The sequence below is a fragment of the Sapajus apella genome, unplaced genomic scaffold, assembly GCF_009761245.1.
Source record: "Sapajus apella isolate SASKATOON/1434 unplaced genomic scaffold, GSC_monkey_1.0 scaffold32, whole genome shotgun sequence".
In the NCBI taxonomy this organism is placed as follows: domain Eukaryota; kingdom Metazoa; phylum Chordata; class Mammalia; order Primates; family Cebidae; genus Sapajus; species Sapajus apella.
The window spans coordinates 8,028,454-8,051,991 of NW_022436972.1; positions in this window are offsets into that span (position 1 = coordinate 8,028,454).

Consider the following 23,538-nt stretch of genomic DNA (forward strand, 5'->3'; position numbering starts at 1 on the left):
TCAACATAGATAATAATTGCCAAGCAGAACACATAATTTTCATTTGCCCTCAGGATATAAAATGCACCAGGACACCTTCTGTGAGATGGCTGAGGGGAAGCAATTATTTAGATCCACACTCTTTATCAACACCCCTGAAGCAGAAAGCAAAATGAATAACCAGTAAATGGATGTCACTCCCAGACAATGCGCCTCTAAAAATAAAGCTAAAAGGACAAACATCTGTCTTGAGCTTGGTCTTGGATTTTCCTGGACAGAGGGTAGACAGTGGTGAATGTAGTTGGTCATTTTCACGAAGAGCAAGGAAGGAAGGAAAAACCAGAGAAACGTTGCTGCTGTAACATTCTGAAAGCTAATGACTCCTCGGAATACCTGCATACTGCATGCGACCTCCCAGACTTTCCCAGGATGATGGTCATTTCACAGGGTATACCAGATCAAATTTTCAGGATGATTCCAGTGCAGCTGAAATCTTAGGTCATCACGTGGTTGACACAGGCTGATCATTTTTCTGCCTGCAAGAAGCTAAATGTATCATTTTTAATTGACAAGAAGACTCTGAATTTAGTCAAAGCCAAATGTGAAGAGGACTGAGAATTACTGAAAATGCTACTAGGAAAGGTCTGTTTCCCAAAAGGGTGTTTTGCCCTTAAGGAAGCGCAAATGAGGCAGGCATATTTGGGAATGTTTGTTTCTTTACACAAATGCACATTTTTTCTCATATCACCTGTGCATCATGTCAAGTGACATTTCCTCTAGTAAATATGCATTCTCTTTCAGCAGCAGTGGAAACTTTCACGTGAAAGGCACATAACTATCAGCCCATGAAGTAGTGCTTTTCAGGAAGCATAATCTTTGATGCCCAGAACCTAAATTTGGTTCCTGAGGGTCATATGTTGTTCTTCAAATAAAATGCATATCCCAAACATAGGAGTCCATACAAAAACTAACGTGAAGTCTTAAAAGTTCCAAACCACAAAAATCCCAGCACTTAAACCTAGGGCATCAGACTAACCAGCAGCAAAAGGAAATAGAGTTGAAAACAGCCACAGCAGGCCATTCATCCAGAGCTGCACAGTGATGCTCTGCAAATCATGGCAACACGAGGGCAAGAAGGGAAGGAGATAATTTTCTACTTGGTGTATATGATTGAATATACACATGTGAATAAACACAAAGCAAGACCCAGTCGAGTGTAAGCTAAGAAAATGCATTGAGAAATCTTTTTTTTTTTTAATTAGGGAAAAAGTATTCATGTTAAAATGTTAACCTGGGTTAAGCCTTTTTCCAGGGAGCTAACTATGCCAATCTTCTTAATTATAATCATACCAATCTGGTGCAATAAAATCTCTCCAGAATGCCTGCCTATGTATTGTTCAGTTGAGAGGAATGTGTTATGCACGCTTCAGTACTGAACTACAGGTTTATTTAAAGCTGTAAATAGTTTTATGCTCATATTATCACTTTTAAGAAGGACAAGAAAAAGATCAAACAGGCTCTTGTCTCCAAGCCCTCTCTGTGGTGATCCTCTCCCAAAGTTTTGTACACCCGACTTTTCTCTGAAGTCACAGAATTTGATCCCAGGTTCCTACTCTCCAGCAAAATGAACTGTGACCATACATGGTATCAGGAATCTAGCAAAAGAGAGACACAAGTGACAGCCATGACATGTCCTCTAGACTCTCCCTGGCAAGTGATAGTCACTGTCTAGGCTCCGATTCTAGGCTCCTTCCATGGGTGCATGGAAGGAAATCACACAATTTTAGAATCTCACAATTTTCTCAAAGACTCTCTAGTCCACAGGGCCAGTGTCAGGGTAGACAGAGGCAAAGTTACGTACTCTCCTTGAGCATGTATATCCTCTTGTTGTAAATTATGGCCCAATAAGAGTCATTCAGGGAGGCACGGGGAAAAGGACCCTGCACCCTTGCCCCTGTAGACCAACAAGAGCTCTCTGAGGACCAGAGGATGGGCGCTGCTGTGTTATTTTACAGCTTAAGTCACATGTCACATGTCTCTGCTCTGTCCCTGTTAACGGCAAAGATCCTGTCAAATGCGTTCAGTAAGGGATTAGTAAAGTAGAGCTGACACGCACAGTTCTGGACTCAGAGGAACTTTCATAGAACCCTCTAGTTCATTCATCCGCCTTTGGGAAGAGCTGTGGGGACATCACCTGCCTTGTTTTCTTAAAATAAGGAAAGTAGGGGGCATGTGGGAGGAGGGAGAGGAGCAGACAAGGTAACTATTGGGTACTGGGCTTAATACCTGAGCGATGATATAATCTGTGTGACAAATCCCCATGACACATGTTTACCTATGTAATAAATCTTCACATGTGCCCCGAAAACTAAAATGAGAGTTAAAAATAGATATACATAAAGCAAGTATCTTCGGGATGTATCTGTGGCTTTTAATCCATGTGCTCTCTGTTTTATAAGAACTCCTTGTATCAAAGTCTAGCTCTGTGACACTGAAGGTGACCAGGTCCCTTGCTGGCTTCAACTGATGACTCCCCTGTGAAGTCCCTTGTTTACTGTATTTGTATTAAGCCACCAAGAACTTGAGTAACTGGTTTCAGAGGAGAGCATATATCCTGAATCACTTCCTGGACATTTGATTGAGGTCTTGTAATGGAAACTGAAGGGAATTGTGTGTTGAACAGGATGGCTTAGACCTGCTCAGCTTCTGAGAATTGAGGTCACTGCCTGACGTCAGTGTGATTTCTGTTTAGCACAAGTGGGAGTCTTAATGAAACTGATCTTTGAGATAATAAATTTAAATGACTGATTCAGGTGTCACTTTCAAAAGTGTATGTTTGAATCCATATGGTTTTTGCGGCTGTGCACATCACTGCTAGAAGTTAGAGTTTAACTCCGGTCATATTTGCAGACTGACAGGGGGCAGATGGGAGCCAGCTGCCAAGTGAGAGAATCCACCTGCTTGCCAGTTGGCATGTGATAGGAGGCAAACAGCCCTGACAGAGACTCTATTTCTAGGCACACTGACAGATCATTTGGTGAAGTGCCACCGCACTTTGCTTCACCTATACCATGAAGGCAACCTGAAACTCTATCAGAAGGACCAGACTCTCCCAAGAAGACTGAGGGAACCAGGGACACAGAGCATCCTCCCTACTCAGGTCCCTATTGCTATGGTGAAGGAGAAGAGGAAAGACGGATGAGCTGAGGAGATTATTCCAGAAACTAGGTATGAAATGGGGTGGTAAGACATTGCCATGAAGCATTGCTGAAGCAATCAGACATCTGAGTCTAGTCTGAAGGACATAAGACCAGGGAGACCTTGAGTTGTAGAGCATGGAACCGTTGCAGAGAGAGAGCTCCAAACATTGTAGAATGTGCCTAGCAAGTCAAAGCCTCCTTTGTGCCAAGTTTCTATGCTCCTGCTCTCTACTGCTGTACTTTCTACTCCATAGCAAAAAGTCCAAGAAAATCCAATCTTCCTTTTCGCTTTCCAGCCCTAATCCCAGCCTTCAATTTTGTTTTTTGTTTTTGTTTTGTTTTGTTTTGTTTTGTCTCTGTTTATCAAAGGAGTGGAATGCCTCAGGCAAGAAGGTACCTACTTGCTACACCTTATCCATTTTCTTCCTGCTCACCTCAAACCTGTGAGTGTCTGTAGCCAGTGAGGTACATCTCATTAAATGGATGAACCTAGACCTGGGGTGTATGGCAAGCCACACACAATACTGAATAATCTGCGTATGGAACAATCTCCTGAGAAACCAGGGTAGGACAGCTTAACCCTTGTGTTCATGTTTGCTCACCCAGGACTTCGAATGCCCCTAAAAATGCCTCACTGGGCAGGTCCATGGCCAGGGCAAAGGATATGAAGAGATGCCCCAATGAGAATGTGTACTGTAGAGTGTTGTGAATACTGGGTGCTGAGCCATCTCCAGGACTGTTTTGCCGTTAAGCCAGAAGAGAGTATGTCCTGGAATGCCTGGTAAAGTTCTTCCTTGAGTTTAGTCAAAAACTATGGATTCTGCACTCTGGAAGTCAAGTGCGGTTCTATTGCACTCACCGATATCCAGTGTGACTCATTTGTCTCAGCAACCGGACATCTGTGTCCACAAAATGGAGGGCACCCAGCCCAGTGTGGGGATGTTTTGATGAAGTTTGGAATTTGTGCAATTTTTCATGCTCAGCTGAATTATTGGTAGAAAGCAAGATGCTGCCTGATGAACACCCCAGAAAGCACAGGATACACTTTCCTGGGATTGTGAGTGACTAAGCATTTCACTCTTGCCTGTTATTCTAGCTGAAAAGATACAGAGACGATATTGTGTAAGGTGCATCAGCATCTTGCTATGGAATTGCCTTTTTATTTTAACCCTTCCAGAGCCTCTCCTTCTTTCTCATCGTGCCTTGACAACTTTCCTGTGAGCAAGGAAGTCTGGTGTTATGCAACTTTCAGTGGAGAAAAATCACACACAAATGGGTTTAGACTTGCTTTAGGGTCCCATTACTTCAATTGGTCTGTGTATCAGCGAGATCTTGGCATAAAATTGGGACAAGTTAAGGCTAATAAATGGAATTATTACAAAGTCATGAGCAAAGGGTAGGAAAATCACTGGAGATCGTGCAAGAGGCTAGAGCGGATAAAGACAGTTCCTGTTTCCATCCTAGGCCTGATGAGGAAAGATGAGGTAGCAGATACCCAAGGGGCTGTTATAGGAGTGTGTATTTCAGTCAAGGTGTGCAACCAGCCTAAAGCAACCCTTATGGAGAACCCAGAGGAATACATACCCAGCCTAACTTTCCCCCAGACCCCTAGCCTGCTGCTTGTGTCCCCATCCCCCGGTGGCTACTCCCATCACCACCGCCACTGACCAAATGCAACTGAAATCCAAAAGGCAAGAAAGCCCATTAATGGAGTTCAAAGAATGGGGCCACTGGAGAACATTTCTAGAAAGGTAGAAGCTTCAAAATATAGCCTGTAGAATCAGCCTCAGAAATAGTCAGGCCTTCTGGTTGCCATTTCTTCTGTCATTTATTGTTATCACCTGGATAACTAAAGACAGGCATGTTATAAAGAATCCACTCTACCTTTGCTGGTGACTGAATGACTCAATTCCCTGGAGTAATCCTGGCAAAGTTGTGCTCCTGCCTTCAATTTAATACAACAATGCAATTCAGAAAGCATGTTTGAGTTCTGTAAAGTGAGCTACATGGTGTTTAAATTCTTATGAGAAATGTGCCAATTAATAGGATACTGCCTTTTCTTACTAGTCCCCATCCCTAACACACAGACACATGCACCCATACACATACACATGTGCATGAATACAAATATACACACACAAGCATGTAGGTACACAGAAGCATGTGCACATGGGCACAGGCACACAGAAGCATACACACACATGCACACAGGCACATGAATGCAGGCTGGGAATGAAGCACAGCTTGTGTTTCTGGCTTAGACGCCAAAAAGTTAATTTTAGTTGGAAAACTCCTTGACAGACTTCCAGGAAATTACCACTCAGAACCACAGAGCTCCTGTTAACATCTGTCTGCTGTTTTCTCAGTGACACCCAATGCCAATCTTTAAGTTTCTGATTCTCAAAACTTCCTCTGAAATTAGTCACCTTGATGGGGCTTATGATTATACAGAAGCCGCTGTTACTAAAAGGAATTGCTACATTTTTGGTGATGGTGGTGGTAGTCAGGAAGTAAATAAGTATATGGAAGAGTAGATAGATGAGTGGATGGATGTTGGATGGATGGATGGGTGAATGGATGGATAGATGGATTAATGGGTGGATGGGTGAGTGCAAGATAATGGATTGATGAATGAATAGAGGAATTATGTATAAATGGATGAGTGGATGGATGGATATGCAGATAGAAGGATGGATAGATGAAAGAATGTATGGCTAAGTGGAGTGATAGATGGAGGGAAAGATTAATGGGTGAATTGATGAGTGACGGGGTGATGGATTGATGGATGAGTAGAGGGATGATGGATGGATGGATGGTTGGATAGTGGAGGGATGGCTGGTTGGATGCGTGGGCGGATAAGTGGAAAGTATGTATGGATGAGTGTGGAAGGACGGATGAATGGGTGGATGGATGGAGAGTTTTAGAAGGAAGACAATTCTGTAAGAATTAATAAGGGGAGAGAATCTATCTAACAGTCACCTCATTATTCTTGGTGAAAACAAGTCTGAGGGCAAAGACGTCTCTGTCAAACACCACTGCATTCAGAGAGGGTATGTATCACAGGAGTTAAGAACACAGGGTCTGGATTCAGTTTTGGATTTGAATCCTGGACTTAACACTTCCTAGCTGTGGGACCTAATCTGTGCCTCTGTGATGCTGTCTCTGCAAGGAATTGCTTATTCCACTGTGTAATTGGCTGGCTCTGCCAGTGATACCAGGAAAGCAGTGGAAAGGACAATTACCTTAGGCCCTGCAGGGGTGTCCAAGGGAGAGAATACAGTCATTTGCTTTTAGTTTCTGTTTCTGGTTGGGCCAGTAGAGCCCCTTCCTCATCTCTCTTTTCCACTTATCACTAGAGACAGAAACTAAAAACCATGGCTTCAGACTGCAAAAAGCCTAAAACAAAACAAAACAGAACCACCACAACAGCAAAGTCAGGCAGGTTGGACAAACTTTCTGGTATTACAGGGATGAAGATCACCCCATAACACCCAAGACACAGTTCTCTGAGAACATTTAAAAAATGAAATCATGCCCAGGCACATATTTCTCAGAAAAAATATATTGATATAGGAATTACAGTCAAATATCTATGACTAGATTGATTAGAAAATAAAATAATCTTTCAAATAATCTTATCACTTATGAATGACATATATATAGGAAGAAGAAAATCGTATTTAGAACTCAGAAATTAGAAATCTAGTGCAGGCATTGCCTGACCTAGAGCAATTTTGTTAACTTCTCTAAGCCTATGCAAGTGGTGAAAACTGGTTTTGCTGTGGCCAAAACTGTCCCGCTGATTTGATTCTTTTGGGTCACAAATTGTTTTAAGCACATGTGAACCACGATTTTAAAGTTGGGAGATTCCACTAAAGCATTTCAATTTCTAACTTTGTGGAAAAATTAAGGATGTCCAGCAACAGCAAACCTGCACTCATCCGTCCACCCATTAATTCATCTATTGGTCCATTCACCCAACCATCCATCCATCCACTCATCTATCTATTCTTCCATATACTTACTTCCTGACACCACCACCAAAAATGTAGCAATTCCTTTCAGAAGCAGCTGCTTCTCGTTTATCATGAGCCTCATCAAGGTGACTAAGTGGGCCCAGATTCCCAAACAGCACTTGTTGAGTGAAGCTGAGTCAGGGCTGCCCCCTTTGGACTGGGCCAGGTCTCCATAAGTCCTTCCACTTTCCATTGGCTACTGCCCACTTTCTCTGCAATGTTACCTGCTGGCTCTCAAAGCCCTTAGAGTTGTTATCTCTGCTCTCATATGTGAAAAGAAAAATAATATCTGAGCTGAGGTTTTGGTGAAAAATAAATAACATCAAGTAAGAGAAGGGCCCAACACGTGTATGATATACCATAGCATCGGAATACGTGTCATCTCCTTTGTCTCCACTGGTCATGTATTCATTCAACAAATGCTAAGTGTTCACTATATGCCAGATAATGTGCTAAGTGCTAGAAACAAAAAGATAAATATGACACGGAGTCTGCCCATGCAAAAGGTTTGCCTTCCCATGAAGGGAGAGAGACTTATTAACAAAGTGTAAGACCCATCTGAGCAGGCTACTCTGTCTCTCCAACCTGCGATGCTTCCTGGAGGGAATCTAAAAGAGTAAAGAGAATGTGGAGGAGTACATAAATGATTCCAGGTCGGAGGCATGCTCTAACCTGGGCTAAGGGTGTCTCCTTATGTGGTTTTCCAAATCTATTCATTTTACCAAATTAGACACGTTCTTGGGAATTTCATTTACATTTGATACTAGAATGGACAATAATAGGTCTTACATGGCAAGATAAGGGCACCATGAAAGAACACCTGGGTCCTACTTCACCGACTGTAAAGAGATTAAAATAAAACCTTGTCACCCTAGTCAGATAGAAGCAATGAAAAGAAAATGGATTCATAAAAGCCCGGAATATTAATCCCACCTCAGTCTTCCTTTTAATATCAAGCATCCCTGGATTTAGGTTTGCAGAAATTCACATTGCTCTGTCACACAAGCTAAAATCTCCCAGAAGGGCACAGAACGCTGTGGGGCACATTCATTATACATCAGAATTACACAATGCATTGCACAGCGTCAGTGCTAAAGTCATAATATGCCATGTGCTACACTCCCTCCGCTATTTCTCCGTCCTAAGGCTGACTTCTGCTTACTCCTCACCATGGCTATGCTTTCATTCTTTTTAAAATCTGCGATTTCATCATTTTACCCCTTTTCTACAAGCTTCTGAGACCAGTTTGTTCATTTGTATAGTTGGCCCCAGTCACAAAGCTAAAACTTCTATATTCACCGGATTTCTAGAACGTTAATGTTGGGTCTTAAACTTTATGCTCAAATAATATATTTTTATTTTAAAAGATCAGTGCAGTGTAGGAGAAAAAATATATGGCTTTGAGGCCAAATACATCCAAATCCAAATCCTTGCTCTCCCAGTTATTAGCTCAGTGACAAAGGACCCAGCCTCTCTGAGCAGTTTTCCCAAATATTATAGAGTTTGTAGTAAAAATCATGAGTAAATTACATGAGATCACCAGAAGTCCCAACACATAGCAGGCACTCATCAAGATACTTGTCCATCATCATGAAATAAGGTGTGACTATTGGTTTTACCTCTAGTAGCTTACCCTCACATGCTGCCTAATGTAAAGGCATTTGGTGAGGCGATTACATGGGTACCCCTGATCTTTACAAGAAACTATTTACTATTTGAGAAACCTTTGCTCGGGGACATTAAGTAAGTGCTTTGTGTGAATTAACCTATTTGATTCTCATGACAGCTTATTATTATCTTTATTTGATAAATGAGAAAATTAAAGCATAAAGAGTTCAGGCAACTGGCCCCAAGTCATAGTGAGTAAGTGGTGGAACTGACATTCAGTCCCTGTCTGGTTTCAAAAGCATGCTCTTAATGAGAAGGTTATTAAGAGCATAAGGTCATTCAATAGCAGATTTTGAGAAGAATGAAAGCATAGCTATGGTGACAAGTAGGCAGAAGTCAGCAAGGGAGAAGACAGCCAAGTCAGGACTACCTCACCCCTAATCCACTCACACACTCACACACTCAGAACACACAAATGCACACACAGGTACAGTCTCCCCAGTGCTTTGGGATGAACCTGGGTATGGCTCACCCTAGGAACTGTAAGTCCCGGACCAGGTGAGGGTGGAGTCTAGGGCCCTGCAGGGCACCCCACCGTGACTACCACATTCAACCTCTCTAAGACTTCTGCAGAACTGCCCCAAATCCTGACGGACTTCTAGAACCGAGCAGGCCTCATAGATCCCAACCCCTGAAATGGAAGAGCGATGCGCCGTACATACATATTTTTATCTCCCTCTTCCAATATGCTTTATATTCATTCACAGACACCTTAGGGAAGCAAATGTTGAAATGGGAAACCTTATAAATTGTGTTGCAGTTCCACCAAACACTTTGTCACTCACCACACATTGATAAGGAAGTCCCTCAATGGCACTGAATGTCCTAGAGTCCCACTGGAATTTCAGGGGGTGTAGCGCTTGGGGAAATGGTCTGCTATGGGGAAGAGAAGGGACTCTGTGTGCCACCGAATTCTGAGGAGCCAGAACATATGGTGGAGGAGAGAGGTGCAGCGGGGAAAGAGGACAGGGAAGTTAAAAGCATCTCTCCTCATTGGTAACCACTCGTTTCAGCAGCATTTTAACCCAAGAATGTGATCCCCTGATAGAAACAGTGCAGAGCCATCTTTGCCGGGTGATTTGAGGAATACTGAGAATATGCACCTGCCCACCCCTGCCCTGTTCCAGTAGCCCATTCTCACTGGTGTTCAAATGTCACAGCTGCATCATCTTTTTAGGCCCCCTTCTTTTGCAAAAGCATTGCCTTCTTCATTGAGAAAATGGTCTTGGAGGGATTATCATCTACATCTAATTAAAAGGCAAAACAAGAGTTATAGAGGAGATACAGCAATAGAAGACCGTGCTTCTGAAAAGGTCAACAAACATTCCAAGCTTCAGCCTCAACCAAGCCCTTTCCCATCCTCACCACACCCTGCAACCTCTTCCTAACTCCCTAGCATTGGCCCTTCCCAGCACCCTTACTTCACATGGTTGAGATCTCTTGTCCGAAGAAAAGCTTCTCACAGGAGGATTCTGCACTCATTCACTCTTAGACAGACATGACTAGACAATGTAGCTTTTTTTTTTTGCTCTCTGGGAACCCTGACAGCAAAGAGGGGACAAAGCCTTGTGATAAGAAAGTCAGGGAGATGGGGTGGCTATTTTTTTGAGGTCAGATTGTTGTGGTCATAGTTTGCGTACTCCCTGTCTGTAGGCTGGTCTTACATCTCCTGATGTTCCTTTGCCATTTATTTGGGTGATTACATAAAGAGGGCAGCATTTCTGCAGGTTGGGTGGAAGCGGAGGGGAAGCTGACCTTCCTGGTCCATTCGTCCCCTAGCTCCCATTCTTCGGTGGAAACCAGCAACGCAGAATGATTTGTACAGGGCATATCTGAGGATATGTAGAGCTACCGTTTTCACTAACATTACTGCAAATTCACTTGCCTGCTTAGCTTCAGGAATTGAACTGGGATGGTAGGGTAAGTGAGGAGCGGGAGAAGCAAACTCACTCACACAGGCCTGGCTTAGGAGAGGTGCCCAGGCATGGAGGGGAGCTGAGCACCGTGGCTTACATGGGAAGCACAGTAAGAAAGGGCTGTGAGGAGGGCTGGGCATGTGGCTCACACGTGTAATCCCAGCACTTTGGGAGGCCGAGGAAGGTGGATCACGAAGTCAGGAGATCAAGAACTTCCTGGCCAACATGGTGAAACCCCGTCTGTACTAAACATACAAAAAAATTAGCTGGGCATGGTGGCACACGCCTGTGGTCCCAGCTACTCGAGAGGTTGAGGCAGGGGAATAGCTTGAACCCAGGAGGCAGAGGTTGCAGTGAGCTGAGATCGCACACTGCACTCCAGCCTGGCAACAGAGCAAGACTCTGTCTCACACAAAAAAAGAAGACAGACAGAAAGAAAGAAAGAAAGAAAGAAAGAGAGAGAGAGAGAGAAAAGAAAGAAAGAAAGAAAGAAAGAAAGAAAGAAAGAAAGAAAGAAAGAAAGAAAGAGGAGGGAGGGAGGGAAGGAAGGAAGAGAGAAAGAGAAAGAAAGAAAAGAAAGAAAAGAAAAAGGAGTGTGAGGAGGTAGCAAACTGGCCAGGGCCCTGGGGACATCTCTGCCATAGAATCTAAAGAAAAAGTGGTTTAATCCACTTTAATCCACCCTGGGCAGATTGTGGTTAGTAACCTGAAACCCCTCAATCAATATGTGCCTGCTGAAATTCACTGAAGTTTTGATCTGCAGCAACATTCTAAAAACTGCGTTTGTTTGTTTGTTTTGTATCGTTTTAGGAAATAAGCTATCGAGGCATGAGAACATATGGGTTTCTTTCTTTCTGCTCTGTAAGCCCAGCGATGTCACCGAGATGGGGACGTGACACATCATAGCGCCTCCTGACGTGCTGGAGCAGCTTTCTCTAAAGCTAGCCGTCTTCCGCCAGCTCGGTGTCTGGGCATGGAGACAAGGTCTTGCGGATGTGATTAATGATCAGCAGACAGTCTGTTTCTTCAGGTGACTCTCCGTTGAGGCTGGGAAGGAGCTGAGGAGGGAGGTGCGAGAGTTGCCCAGCGTTGGGGGTATGATAGGGGCCAAGGTTCTCCATGGGATGCTGCCCACCTGCCATCTGCTCTCAGAGCCCAGAGCTGCACCAGTTGCAGTGAGCTGGGTGCTGTGTGAGCTCAGGGATGTGCTGTCTAAGGAGATTTTCATCTGCCCTCCCCACCTTCACTACTTACCCTGACTCGCTTTTTTGGACTGGTCAGGGAGGGTGTGCAGAGGCATGGGAGTAAGCAGTGGGGTTAAGCCCTCTCAGGGGAGACTCCTGGGTTCAGAGAAGCCTGCAGAGGGCTGTGTCTGGAAGTCCGAGCAGCCATAGGAATCTGCCCTCCCCTCCTCCACCTCAAGCCTTCTTGAGCAAAGTTCTCCCGTCCCTGATGTGCAATCTCTGGTCAGTGGACCACCACCAGCCTGGAAACAGCCTGAGGGCTTGATGGAAACACAAAAGTGCAAGTCCCACCCAGACGTGCTGAATCTGAATGTACCTTTTGTAAGACCCCAAGTGATTCACACGCACTTTATACACTTTATGTTTGAGAAACCGCAGCTCTAAATGATCTTCTGATATAAATGGGACAATCATTTTTGTCTCAGGAATTGAAACAGAAATACAAACCCACCCCCACCCTGCCCCAAATTACCTTTCTCACTAGTATCAAAACATCAGTTAGAGATTCAGGCTTTTAGATACTCGATCCTCTTCTTTTGTATAAACAGGTCTATTATTTATTAAAATTCAAATGTTCCAGGCTGGGCATAGTGGCTCATGCCTGTAATCCTAACACTTTTGGAGGCCAAGATGGGTGGATCACCTGAGATCAGGAGTTTGAGACTAGCCTGGCCAACATGGAGCAACCAGTCTCTACTAAAAACACAAAAGTTAGCCGGGCATGGTGGCGGGCACCTGTAATCCTAGCTATTCAGGAGGCTGAGGCAGGAGAATCACTTGAACCCAGTAGTGGAGGTTGCAGTGAGTTGAGATCGTGTTGCTGCACTCCAGCCTGAGTGACAGAACTGGCTTCATCTCAAAACAAAAACAGACAGACTCTGTCTCAAAAAAAAATTCAAATGTTTCTTGGGAGGGAGAACACATGGGATCTCTCACTGGGTAACAAGGTTAAAATTTTTTTATTGAGCTCATATTAGATGCCACATATATGAGATGTTTGGGTAAATGTGTGTGGTGTAAACCAATTACTTTTCCTTGGAGTCAGGAAAGCCAGCCTTCTTTTTAAGGGGAAGGATTACTCAAAGGACAGAAGAGCAGGAACATAAGACAAACAAGTGTGACCTTCTACTCCATCCTGACGAAACTTGTCTCTCAAAGCTTTCCAAGTTATTGAGATGATGCTTCCATTCATAATCATCCTCTGCCATTTCAACTCAACAGGAAAAACAATGGCATTTTGCAGACAAGATGTCTGGGTGCACCTTTATTTTTAGAAGGAAACAGTCCACAGCACATACATTCTGCAAGGAAGGAGCAAGTCTTGCTCTGCATACTGAATCAGTGAGCAGCACCTCAAAAGTGGAAAGATTAAACTCTCTGAAGAATGGCCAGTGGCCCCAGCTTATTTATTTTCTTCCAGGAAACGGCACAGAACTGGTGTGCCGGAACTGCTGAAGCAGCAACATAATAAACAAAACCTCTTCCTGAGCCTTCTGACTCTGTTTGGATGCCCATGAATGAATGGTGTCTATTTCAGCTCCTAAAATGTATAATGCATGATGACTTGTTTATATTTGCCTTTCAGTTTCACTGTAACTGAATGAGACCATCCTTCCGGCATTAAGGTAGACTCATCTTTGTGACTCAATAATGGTAATAATCACAGTGACCAAGTCATTACTGTCTGCCAGGTACCATGACACGTGCTTTTCAAGCTGGGAGACAGTGCTCCATGGGTTGCTCACATTGTTGCAAGTGATTCCAGCAGAGGCATTGACTGCCTTTGTTCTGGATTATTTTTTTCAAAATGTTTGTATACCAAACAGCTCTGCAAGACTGATACAGTGTCTCCCTCCAGAGCTAGGAGTATGTGTGCTTACTGCCCCGTACAAGAAGCATAATATCTCACTCTGGAGCAATGGACGGTATGTTTACCTCTTGTTACAAAATATTCAGTTTTCCTAAACTCAGCCTTCTTCTGTAACCAAGCCCATCATGTGTACAGGTATTTCCTGGCCTTTTTGTGTTGCCCTGCGGGAACTGGGGCTTGGGGACTGGTACAAGAGAATGCTGATACTCTGGTTCCTGTTTTTGCTGTGAATAACAAAGTCCTTTTTCTCTGACCCAGGAGTCTCATGCTTTCTGCTGGTGTCCTGTAACTGTGGCAGGCTAATTCATTAGATTGCAAGTGGGATTAAAATCTCAGATCTTGATAAAAGCAATATCTCATTTTATCCTCTGAAAAACCTTAGGAAAGCACTATTATTTTCACATGGAATCACAGATGTCATCACTAAACCATACTGACATGTCCACAGGGGGTCACAGACTGAAATTCCATCCAGAGAGAGACCTTAGTTTGTATGAAATATTGTCTTTTTATACACTTTTTAAAATTGAAAATACTTCTGAGAAGGGATTCTAAGTTAGTATACTAAATTGGCATTCCCCAACCCCTTAGTATGTCTTAAACATAAAAGGTGGGCCTAAAAATTAGGATGCTAGGAGAGAACCGAGGGTTACAGAAAGCAGGGAAGGAAGACATAGTTTTGCGTCCATGTTTTTGACTATGGCTGGCCCAGGCAATGCCAAATTCTTTTTATCAGGCAGAGCAGAAAAGGCTTCATTAGTGCATAGAAGGTTTCCTCTGTAGTGTGAACTGAGAAGGGAATTCATCTACCTCTTCCCAGAGGCAGCTGTGTTCTTGGCCATTCCACTGGAATGGTGCATGTGACGATGTGTCGCTTCATCCGCAACACCTGGAAGTCACAATTCTCTGAGGTGTTGGCAAAAATGAAATCTGCCAGAGACACTGGCCACAAGTATTTGCTATTTGAAATAGGCTGATTGGTCTAATGGTTTTCTAAAATTCAGTACAGGAACTCTTCTGCACAGAGGCAGGGAAACGCGTTAATGAGGAGCTTAAACATTGATTGTATCTCCCACTTCCAGCCATAAACATAGGGTGCAAGGTGAATGGGGAGTTAAGCCTACATTTATTTATTCATTCACTGAACATTTAATTTCTAGAAATACTTTGGTATAGAGTTGAACAGGGGATACAGAGATGACTGAGATTCAGACATTCATCACACCTAAAACTATAAAGTTTAAAAGCAAAAATAAAACAAGTACTCCAATAATAAAATATACCCAACTAGAGAACATGTAGCATAAAATTAGATAAACCATGATATGTCGAGACTCAGATCAGGAAGTAATTACATCAGGCTAGGGGCTCAGGATCTGATCTTTTTTTAGAGGGTGGATAGGGTTTTCATAGGCAAGGCTGAGGAGGTAAGCCATTCTGTGTTGAGGAGACAATGTCAGCAAGTGATGGGGACCTGTTTGTGGGGAAAGTAAGTAGCCAGAATTGCCCAGAGCATAAAGTACAGGAAGGTTCCTAGTGAGAAAGGAGGCTGGAAAGCAGGCTGGGATCAGATGGAGGAAAACCATGAATGCCACATGAAAGATTCATAGCTTTATTCCAGAGGGACCCAAGAATCATTAAATGTAGGTTGCCCGGGGCAGGGGACATCAGCAGATGTTACAGAAACTGAAGACTCCTAAGAAGCAGGTGTTCTCATCCATAAAATCAAACCTTGGAAAGAGGCCTCAGGCAAGACATCAACAAAACACAGACTTATTATTTGCTAAACAGAAAGAGAGGAGTTGCTCTTTTGAGTTGCTGAAGGGCAGTGACCAGCTTTTGTGCATCATTCACTTGGAGATTACTTAGTATCTTAGTATCCAGTTTCAAATGACATTAACCAAACATCTGTTATAGTCTTATATGGGTTTGTTGGCTCCTTCATAGAAGAATTAATAGTACTTCAATTACTCACTATGTAACATAGTGTCAGGCGTCAAGTAGATGCTCAATAAATATTTGTCTAATACATTACAAATAAAGCATAAAAATAAATGGATATCTCCAATAAGTCAAGACCAGATGCTATCTAATGTCTGCAACAGTTATAAAAAGTTAGCAAAACGATTCACTTTGTTTTTGGTTTACTGCCTTTGTTGAGGGCTACTTTTTTTTTTTTTTATTAGCAGTATGGCTATAAATGCAATTTTTTTCAGTAAACTTTTAACTACAGCATTTAATATCAGAAAGCCAAGCTCAGCTACCACCTCCATGTGCCTGAGGCATCAATGTCAAAGATATTGGCCTCACTTAAACAAACCATAATTAACCCAGTCACACAAATTTTAGTAAATAGAACTAAATTTAAACAACCTGACAGTTTTCCCTTCCTGCTGTTATGCATTTTAGTTTGGATTTTTTATTTATCTGGAGCACTCCATTTATACAGACCTCCAGAAACCAATATGCTATAAGATTGTAAAGAAACATTTATACAGACTTCCAGAAACAGATACGCAATAAGATTGTAAAGAAACCAAGGAAATCATGGAGTCATAAACATAACTGAATCTGTAGAGTTCATCACATTATTAATACAGAAACATCAAGAGTCGCATCCCTTTGAATGCTGAAACCTTCATTAACAAGTGAAATTGCTATATCTTTTCAGACAGGTAGAAAATGTGGTTCCTCACGTCCAGCCTGTTGAAATTTCAAATAGTTTAATGAACTTAAAGGAGAGCAAAGAGTCATCCTCGAGAGCATAGAAGTTATTTCATCTGCTGTGGAGATTTAATTAATGACTTGTCTGACTTCCCCAAACTTTAAAAATTGATATTTTCACAATCAGTTCCAGCTGACCTTGTTGCCGGCAGCAGCAGCCACCCCAGGGCCTGCCACCCAAAACGCCAGGCTCATGCTTGAGGGCTCACAGCCAGTCTAGCAAAGAATGAGGGAAACGAGCAGCATCTCCTGATGTCTTGTGATGTAGTTTGGAGGGTGGGAAAATCCCTGGGTAGGCTCTGCTTTCATTTGTGGATGAATAATCACTATAGAGGCAGAGAGGAAGGAAAATGATAAAGCTCCTAAATAATAACTAGCAAGAATCATTTTTGCACCAGTAGAGTGTGGGTCAGGGTAGTCAGGAGACAAGGCTTTTGAGCCAGAAAAATCTGGGATCAAATCTTGCTTATTGGCCAGGCACAGTGGCTCATACATGTAATCCCAACACTTAGGGAGGCCAAGGCGGGTGGATCACCTGAGATCAGGAGTTCGAGACCAGCCTGGCCAGCATGGAGAAACCCCATGTCTACTAAAAATATGAAAAAAAAATTATCTGGGCTTGTTGGTGCCCGCCTGTAGTCCCAGCTATTCGGGAGGCTGAGGTAGGAGGATCTCTTGAGATTGGTAAGTTGAGGCTGCAGTGAGCAGAGATTGAGCCACTGTACTCCAGCCTGGGCAACAGACCAAGACTTCATCTCAAAAAAAAAAAAAAAAACTTTCCTATTAGTGATGCGTCTGAATAAGTAACCTCACTTTCCTGAACCTCAGTTTCTTCATCTTTGAAATGGAGAAAATGCAAGGGTATATGTGGAGGATCTTGTTCTAGGCCAAACACCCCTCGATCTCAATGTCAACATACTACTGAGAAAGAAACCTGAATCCAGATGTTAAGGGAAATGGCAGCAAGTTCTGGCAAGAGGGCAAGTCATTGTCATAACCTGAATTATGATGGGAGAATTTAAGCTGGTTAATACAGAGAACCTGGAACTTTGTTTTCACCGTCAACTCTCTCTATATCTCTATTTGATGCCTTTGAAAACATTTGATAATGGAAGGAGACAAAGGGAAGACACGTAAAAGAGAAGAAAAAGGCTGTCAGAGGAAAAGTATCAACGGTAAATACTCTGCATGAGCTTCATTTTCTCTTCTTTTAAAGGATGTTTATTTCAGGTACATGAGTTATATGGGTTGAAAATGTCATAAACAAGAATGTAATGCTGGTTCGAATGTTTTATATTCACACATCCATGCAATTTTATACAGATGAATTGACAGCTAGTTTAAAATCCCAATAAGAGAAGCTTAATGCATTTTGTTGAAGCAGGTACCATTTGGATTGATTTATGTTTAAGTAAAAAGAGACTTTATTAATAATGTTAATTTCGATATTTTCATTACATAAATGCATTTCTTTAACATTTTCTGGAGAAATGAATTTATAAGCAAAATTTATTAAATTAAAGGGAATGTTTCACTGAGCAAAATGTAGTGAGAATTCTGGTAAACCATCATATATCTGCGGTGTTTTCCGCGAAGGGGTACCCAGGATAACTTTTATGATTCTGGTAACATTCAGCAAACATTTACTCTCTGCTGGTGCTCTGTGGCTTCATACAAACATACCGTGTGTGTGCGTGACTGTGTGTGTATTGGAGATAGAGGAGTTCCCTAGAGCAAGAAATGAAAAGACACTACTGTACCAGTCAGCAAAACAGCAAACACCTACCTCACCATTCAGTGACCCCTGGGCAGTCAGACTCTGGGCAAAGACCGAGTTTAAAAGTTTCTGAAAGGAATAGATGAAGGATATTTGACTCAGGTAATTCTTAATTCAGGTGAGGAATTTCCCCAGAGATCGTTAATTTTGTCTCCTGCCCAGAAAATGGAGAATTGCTTTCATTGAAAAAATGAATCTTCAGAGAATGCCCAGCTCTTTGGTACAGTTGTCTGCATCTCAGGAAATACATATGCAATTGTCACCTTCCACAGAAGAGCGAGGGCTAGTAACAAGAACACTAAAAGGAAGATGTTCATTTTCAAGGTACTCTGCAGTTGTTAACTTATTTTGCATGGTAACATTCCTGAAATATAGTAAGATAATCAGAAGTTTACTTATGAAGAAAGTTCATCAAAGCAATAAAAAGCCCTCCCACCCTCTATGTATATATACAAACACACATATATGTATATATTTATATATGACTGCATATATGCAGACACATATATAAAACTATGCTTTTATAATATGATCTATGTATATCTATGTGTGTGTATAAGTAGATAAATATAGTCAGAGCCTCAAGGAAGCTCAGAAGTTCCTCATCCTGGTTTCTTGTTTGTGAAATCTATTTATGTACCATTTTGCTAATAATTTGGCAATTATTAGGTAAATTTAACCAATACGAGTGGCCAACCTAATGATTTATGTCACAGAAAATATTCTAGAGTTTGAATGATCTGTAGTTCTGCCCACATTCATTTTTGAGTATTGAGATTTCTAGACATTTATTCACTTATTACAGTGTAGATGGAGATCCATGTGTGTATTCATAAGGCTGTTTTCATCAAAGCTGCTGCTTCCACCTAAGCCACATGCAGCCAACGCCAAATGGTCAGATTACTCACATGGAAATCGTACATCAAATGCATAGATAATCCGCAAACCTCATTTCAGACGGTTTTAGTTTCTCCCCTCAGCAGATCTCTTATGAAAGCTGTTAACAGGTTGATTGGAATTTTCTATCCTCTCCACCCTCTGGTGGAAACACTAATAAGCAATGAAATGGCTAAAGCGCAGTGCACAGGAGGAAAGGGAGGATAAGCAAAGGCCCTGAAAACCCTCTAGCTTCATAATCACATCCTGAATAATCAGCAATTGACAGAAGGTCCGCACACAAAGTGCCTTCTCCACACTCTGGAGCAATGCGAGCGAAGACTGTGAAACCTCAATGTTACGCATACACTTGTTCTGAAGTTGCTCGACAGGCTGTCTAAGGAGGTGAAATCAAAGTCTGATTTGCTATCACTGCCAGTCGGATTTCCCTGGTACGATTAGCTATCTTTAAGACACATTTCCATGGCAACCAGTTTAAAAACATATTTAGCTATAGAGCCTTTTGTGTTATGAGAGCCAGAATAACCTAAGTGGCCTTTCTCATCAGGGTCCTTTGCCACCAAGACAGCGACTCTGAAGCCTGGGGGTGAGTAGGACAGCCCCTGATGGACAGGCAGTGTGACATCTGGTGTCCTGGGCTGGGCCGGCCTTCAGGGTGCTGGAGAAGCCAGCTTCTGGCCTTTTTGTAATTGCCATTTCAGCCTTGGGTTGCGACTTAATCCACGGACTCTGGCACTTCGGTATTATTATCTTTTCATAAGAGAAATGATGAATTTTCTGTAGAGGTGACTGTTAGGGCAAGACCAGCAATGCCTCACTCTTAAGGCCAAGGTAGGACATCAGCTCATCTTTTGTCCAGAGCTGGGTCTATATGTGGACTACTTTGATAGAGGGGCCTAAGATCGCTGGTGGCTGCAGCAGTAGTGACCTCCCTCCCCACTAAACTGTATCATCTCCCTTACCGCTGAGGGGCTGCAGGTTCCTGCTTCTTCAGTTTGATTTCATTCCTTATTTTTTTTCAGTTTTGTTATCTTCTAAATGAGATGTGTATCTGCAAGCATCAAATCCTTTTGGAATTAAGGCAAGATAACCTCAAGATTCCAATTTCCAGTGATGGATACACTAATTGCAAGCACTTTTTTTTTTCTCTTCAAACAAGGTATTCCTATTAGTTTATTAAAAGAAGTTTTCTACAAATGTTTAGTGAACACAGTTGATGATCTGGGTTCTAGTACTCTGGTTCTAGTATTTTGTGCCCTTGGATAGAGTGGCAAATCCAGTTTAAGGCTAGGCTAAGTCCACTGCTAAGTAACCCAAGGAACCTCTGTAATATCTGTCATACTTCTCCTCACATGACAAAAACTAGCCCCAAACCTCGCTAAAATTATTATTAAAACATCTAAATCAAACCATATACCTTAGATCAAAGTATAGGCAATAAACATTTTCACCCTGGCACAATAGACACAGTACTGTAAGGGAAAGATGAAAGAACTGAATCAAGCATCAAAAAGGAAAGACAAACCCTTATGCCCTCTGTATAATGGGTTAACTAGAAATAGCTTTGCACAGAGAGCCACTGCCTCAATTGGGAACTATCTGGCCATGTGAGCTAGGCTGCTGAGGGAAGCCACAAGCAGTTCATTTACATGAACTGACTCTTTGGGGCTCTTAGTTGAAAGACATGTACATTTTGCACAGTGAGTGTTGGGGGGGAGGAGGCATGAGTCTTAGAATCTGCTTCCTTGGCAGCCTCATAAAGATTATTTGAAGACAGAACCTGAAGAAGCTATTTTGAGCAGTGATTCTCTGAGGCTTTGGGCCCTTGCCTCATTAGATGACTCCTTAGGTAACAATATGTAGGAAAGGGTAAGGAGAAAAGTCTTCCTTCGTGAAGCATCTCATGACTTCACATCTTCAAGAAGGGAAGAATGAGGAAGGTGGTTTGCATTGGGTGGTAGTTGGGATGCATGTGTGAGCACATGGGTGCATGGGACTTTTAGATTTGGGAGTCCCAGAGAAAATTATGGGCAAGGGACAGTGTGGGGACCAGACAGGATACCTGGCAATACAGAAGAGTGAGGCTTAAAGATTCAGCCAAATAGGGTTTATTGCAATAAAAGTGGCATCATTTGTATTCATAAACTGATATTGCCATGAAATATTTCAGCTATCTTTAAAAATAGTAAAAGTCAATTTTAAAATACTTGAAAGGGGAATCATATGGTAGAAAGAACATTGGCTTTCAATCAGCACTGAATTCAAACTCTGTCTCTGCCAATTATTACCTGTATGACTTTGGGCATATTATGTCATGTGACAGATGCCACACATTTACCAAAACCCATTTCAGCTCCCTACTGAAAACGCAACTCTGTGATGTCTTCCGGACTCTCTGGCAGCCTAGAGTGTCCGTGGAACTAAGCTCTGGCAAATGCACTGTGGACAGAAGTGATATATGTCACTTCCAGGTCGAAGCCATTAAAATTTCTTGTGCCCAGGAAGCTTGCATTAATCTGAACATCAATCTGAGATTTATATAACTCAGAAGAGCCAAGCTGAAATCTAATTTTGTCTTACCTATAAAGCCTTTATTGATTGTATAAACAGTATTTCTAACAGGAACATTCAGAGAATTCAGTTGAAGACTTTATATCCTTAAAGGGTGGCAGAGCCTGGAGCCCTTACTGGCCAACAGAGGGCCACTCACCAGCCAGAGACACTTGCATTAGACTCTATAGGAGCAAGAAATTAACTTCTATTCTCTTAAACCACTAAGATTGGGACTCAGTAATTAGTATCTTTTATATTGCTTAATCTACCTGAATTTCCATTTCTTCTCATTAAAAAGGAAAGAATATGATTTAACTTACAGGGTAATCTAAGAGAGAGTGATTAAAATCTGGCTCACAGTAATTGCCAATAAATAGTAGATATTATTATATAATCCTTTATTTAGGTTATCCCTTTATTCTCTCTCTCTCTCTCTCTGTCTCTCTCTCTCATGGTTAGTGAGTTAACAAGTGTTTTTACCCCATGTGGAGGAAAATAAATCATGTTTATGAAAGCAAGAACACAGTATCAGTCTTTAATGGGAAGAGACAGTTATTTGATGAACTATTATGGGCATCATTTGCAAGATATGTGATCTTGGACACCAATCTTAAGTTTTCTAAAAGTCAGTTTCCTCACTTATAAAGCAGGTATAAGAACCTATACCTCACAGAAAATAAGAAAGAATAAAACAAGAAAACCAGATGTAAAAGCATCATAGACTTTGGAATTCCATAAAAATATATAATACTATTATTATAGATTATCATTTTAAGCCCACAAAACCAAATAGGATGAATACAAACATGATTATCTTATATGGCATTTAATTTCCCACTGGACCACCAAAGCTGGTGCTTTTTGTTGTGATGTCTTTAATGGGGGTGGGTGTGTTACTAACATTACCTTTCTGTTTTCTCATGTGTTTGGGTTGATGAACCAACTGCATTCATATATTTGCAATTTTCTATTTTCTTTCTATCTTGAATGAGAAAGAAAAGATATTGCTAGCAATAAATCATGTATGCCCAAGCTGGATCTGACAGATCAGGAAAACATAAGATCCTCACTTTATTTCTGTCACTTTGGAGAGAGATGCTTTGGGAGCTGGTTCTTTATTAGGATCAAACCAAATCCTAGTCAATGTCAGTTTAACCACATTTGCAGTGACTCTGTGATCCACTTGAAACCTTTCAAAATATTCTCTTAATTTTACAATTTAGAACCTCTGAATACTCCTCATGTGAACTTTATGACTGTGAATTTAAGGTTATCAAGAAGTCACGCTATTCCTGGCATAGTGTTTGTTATGTTCCTCAGCCACACCATGTCACACACAGAGGGGCCTGTTCTCCAGAAGGAGGGTTAAAACTCAGAATAGTATGCCTGGGCCTGAAGGAAGAAAGTCGCAGTCCCTAAGAGACCCCCTGGTGTCTCAACAGGGATTGAGGAAACTATTCAGTGGGTGGTATTTTTGCTGTGTGAAGGAGAGTGAAAGGAAAACACTTTCAGTTAATAATTCAACAAAAATGTATGGAATCTTAACCAAGCGATCAAGGTTGACATCACAACTGATGTCATGTGGATCTCATGCCCCCTACACTTGATGTGACGAGAAGGCACTGCACCACTGTGGTATCTTTCAAAGCCCAACACCCTCATCTCATGATGTGTCAGGAATGAGACAAATTCAA